The sequence below is a fragment of the Pteropus alecto genome, unplaced genomic scaffold, assembly GCF_000325575.1.
Source record: "Pteropus alecto unplaced genomic scaffold, ASM32557v1 scaffold624, whole genome shotgun sequence".
In the NCBI taxonomy this organism is placed as follows: Eukaryota; Metazoa; Chordata; class Mammalia; order Chiroptera; family Pteropodidae; genus Pteropus; species Pteropus alecto.
This window is the reverse complement of record NW_006434851.1, coordinates 21,305-25,936: the sequence shown is the minus strand read 5'-3', so window position 1 is coordinate 25,936 and position 4,632 is coordinate 21,305. Positions and strand designations below refer to the sequence as shown.

Here is a 4,632-nt window from a genome sequence, read left to right as displayed (position 1 = left end):
CTATAGGAAATGATTAAATTAACTGTGCTATATTTATATAATTGACTACAATTTTAAATTAAAAGAGTAAACTAATGCTAACATAACAGCTTGGACAACTGTCACAGACATAATGTCACAGCAAATGAAACCAGACCTAAAAGCGTACATTCCATGTATTTCAATTCATGTGATGGTTAGGAATACACAAAAGTAATCTTTGGCATTATAAGTGAGCATAGCAGTTTCATTTGGGAGGATGGAAGAGATTTCTGAGATGCTGAAAATATGTTGTATCTGGATCTGTGTGACGGTTACCTGAACATCTACACTTAATAAAAATGCATTAAGCTGTGCACTTTGAATTATGTTCTTTACTATAATAATGTTTAAAAAGTATTTATGTTTTTTAGAGATATATACTGAAATATAGATGAAATAACATATGCATCTGTTTCAAATAATCAAGTGGAGATTGGGAGAATGAACCAGTTTGTAGATGAAACGAGATTGGCTATAAATTGATACCCGTTGACACTGATGAATACAGCAGTATGCATCATGAAATTTCTCTATTTATGCAAGTTTAAAATTAAGAGAAATGTTTAACACACAGCCTGCCACAGAGTGAACACTCAGAAATATTTGTCGTTGCTATTAGATTTTTTAAAAACATTTTTGGACATTTCAAGAAACTTGGGAGACTAGTTGTAATTACCCCTGGGGTTGAAAATGGCAAGCATTCCAGAACAAGACCTGTAGGAATATAACTTCTCAGTCTGGTCTCTCAGGTAAACTCTCAGTGGGCCTGAGTAGCAGGGGACTTTCATTCCTGAAAAGCAGGACTCCTCCAGCTCCTTGTCTCAAGACAGGTGAGGGGTGTTACTACAATCTAAATTTCTAGTAACCAAAAGTTTCTAATAACTTAGTAGTCATTAAGTCCACTGATCTCTTTTTGGAAACACCCAACATTTGTCAGATCAGGGATTCAGGACAAGGAGAATATAATTCGTAGTATAGTCAATCTGGGAGTAAGGGTATGTATTAGGCCAATTAAGGAAATGTGAGAAGGTTGGGCAAAGGTACAAAATGATGTGGAAAAGAGGTAACCAGAGAGTCAAAGCTTTTGAACTGGAGTTAATTCTGTAGAACAATTGATACAATGAGTTGCCAAAAAACTGCCTGTATTAGAAAGAGCTTCTCAAGGTCTCTGAGCTCATTTCACTTAGCTGTCCTTCCTGCCTACTCAATGCCAATGAGTGCTGCTCTAAGAAATTGCATGGCTCAAATATTCAGATTTCCATTACTTATGTTAATTTATGTATATTTAAAAGTTCAACTGTTTTTAAAAGAAAATTTTAGTTATGCTAACGATCACAGCATTTATATTTTCATTTAACAGGTTTTTTTTTTTTTGGTTTTTAACCCATAGATTAATTTCATTTGCCCATTATCAGTCTTATATTAAAAAGGCATATTGCATTTTATAGCTGGAGCATACTGTGAGCATTTTTTATTATTTAAATGTTACTTATGCTGATTGCATTCCATGTAGAGTTTGCTTGAGGAATTTCTTAAATATATCCTTTTGCTAAAATGGTACTCCAGAGAGGCCTCCTTAAGTCAAATACAGAATTTTGGGTCAAATAATCAAAATTTGAATTCTGAGTCCACTATTAACCAGCATTGCTTAAATATCTGAAGGATTCCAATTAAATTATAATGTGGGCCACATATGTAATTTAGAATTTTCTAGTAGGTATATGATAAAATAAATTAATTTTAATAATATATTTTATTTAATTAATATATCAAAATATTATTTCACCTGTAATCAATATAAAATTATGTTTGAGATATCTCATAATCAAGTTCCTTGAAATGTCATTGAAATCTTGTTTTACTTGCTTGTTTCTCAAGATGTAAATGAAGGAGTTCAAGAAACAGCTCACCACTACATAGGAAGTAGTGAGCAGTATACACCCTGATTAATATTTCTATTGTTGACAGTTTAATGTAGACAAAAGTACAGCTTCCATAGGTTTACTTTGAATTGTAGTCATTTCTGTGCCTAATTTAAATGTACGCCACGTTTTTTACCTGTTTTCACTTTTTACTTGTTTTTACAACCTCCTAATTATTTTAGTTTCTCAACGGTCAATGCACAGAGTTATAGCTAAAGGTATATAAACAAATAAAGATATAGGTATATAACCATTTTCACTATAAATTTACTTGTCTTTTAAAAAGAACTCTTAGCACTTTTACTTCACATATTTTCTGTTCAGATTAACCTGTTAGTGTGTGAATTTTCAAGTATTCGAAATTGTAGAAGCCTACATTATATAATTCAGCTTCTACGTTGATATAAACATGTGCAATAGTTTCCTTTATTTTTCCACTTTAAAATGTTTTTGCTGTTGTTTGCGATGTTTATATTTTATTTAATGCACTGTTCACACGTATCTTCTAAAATATGTCATACGAGGGCAAGAAAATTGCAGGTTTTCTATTCTATCTTTAGTGCCTGAAATGATACCTGGCATCAAAATGGCTCTTGAAAGCTAGAATTGGGAAAAGCAATAAACATAATTATTCTATCCAAAATATACAATTAACTTACGATTCTGCTTATTTTGTCTTGTTTCGTTTGCAGTTTTATAAAGCCTTGTTAAAATGTGAAATTATTCTTTTCTTTCCTGGAAATATGTTATATTATCTTCTTAAGACAGCTTTCTAAAATAGTTTCCTTGCCAGAAAAGGAATGATTTAAAAATCTAAAGATATGTACTTAGGAACTACTGATCTTTTTATAACAACATGATTCCTCTACACTAGCAAATTCCATTACTTCTTTAAGAACAATGTAATTCTTCTGATTGAGTCATTGAAATCTTGTATTACTTACTCATTTCTAAAGGTGTGATTGAAAAGGTTCAGCATAGGAGTGATGGAAGCAGAACTGCTACACCCTTATTAATCGCCACGGATTCTTTTGAAGAAAATACAGCTTATAAGATGATGGAAAAGACAATCATGTGGGAAGAACAGGTAGAAAATGCCTTTTTCTTTGCTGGACATAAGGGAATTATAAGATAGTCTTGATAATGTATACATAGGATAGAAGTTTACATACCAGGGTCATGATAAAGGTCAACACAGCACAGACTGTGATCACCTGCTCTATGAGCCATGTTTCTGAACATGAGATCTCTAGGAGGGGGACTATATCACAGTAAAAATGGTCAATAACATTAGAGTCACAGAATTCCAGATTTAGACTCAGGCTGAGTGGAGGAATTATGATCGACAAGCCAACTGCCCAGCACCAAAGGATAAGTCTTCTACAGACCCTGTGACTCATGATGGTCACATAATGCAGGGGTTTTCGGTTTTCTGAATAAGAGTGAATTTTCACTTGCAACTCTCTCCCACGAGTTGACACCAGGTACTTGAGGTAATATATCAAAGCTTTGGAGAAGGAATACATATTGTCCTTAATACAAATCAAATGTCTTCTGAAGATATTTCAAGCTTTCAAGTGCAGAAGAATGAGGGACGGGGCAGAGAACTGAGAGAAACTCTTTTAAAACATCTCAAATCTACACAAGATGCAGATCTCCAAAAATTGGGGCAGTCTTAGAAGGCAGAGAAAGATCTAGGAGCCAGAAAACTTAGTGGACTGAAAAGCAAAAAAAACTCACCAGTGTGAAGAAAATAAAACAGCATTCTTACAATGCTGAAAGGGACAACAACTAAAAACTGTCAATCTAAAATTCTTTATTCAGCAAAAATATCCATCAATTATGAAGGCAAAATAAGACATTTTATACAGAAAAAAACAAATGAATTATTTCTAATAGAGCTGCACTTACAAGAATGCTACATAGTTCTTTGTGTTGAAAATATACAATACCAGGTGGAACAAACCTGTCATAAATGCTGCATGATGCCACCTATATGAAGTATCTTAAATACTCAAACTCACAGAAGCAGAGTGAAATGGCATTTCCCGGAGGCTGCAATTTTTATTCCAGAGCATGATTCACCTCTATTCACTATAAATCTTTAGCGGATCTTGCCCTGAGAATCAGCAAAATACTGATACCCATTTTTATTTCTTTGTTCCAATTTTTAACTCTTTCTACTCTGGATTGCCTTTTAAGAAACATTTACCTCTTATTACTATATATTAGAGTATTAGTTTTTCTTTATTCAGTTATATATTTTAAAAATTAGATATTTTTGCAAGATAGTGAATACAATATGTCATTTCTATAAGGAATTGCAATTTCTAACATAATAAATTATCATATCAAATAGTTAACCTATTTTTTTTTGAGTAAGTAAATTTGTCCAATCATAAAATTATTAACCTATATTTGTTAAAGATGTTCTTGCCATTTCTTGGTCTTAACATTGGGTGTTTTAAATAAATTAGGTTTCCTTGGGATATTCCTTGGGGTAATTTTGATGATTATGTGTGCTATCCTGAAGAAGCAGTGCCACGTCCAATGGAAATTATTGACCTGGACTCCATGAAATAGAACTGAACCCTGGCTCCAACATTTACTATTATTATTTAATTTTTCCATACCTCAGCTTATGAATCTATGAAAGAAAAAATAAAAAACAGCTACAGTGCTCTTTGAA

At 32.6% G+C, this 4,632-nt stretch overlaps 1 pseudogene; it reads right to left on the bottom strand.

The window, feature by feature from the left end:
- Positions 1–2,826: 2,826 nt before the first annotated feature.
- Positions 2,827–3,469, bottom strand: LOC102885662 (annotated as a pseudogene).
- Between the last annotated feature and the right edge of the window lie 1,163 nt (positions 3,470–4,632).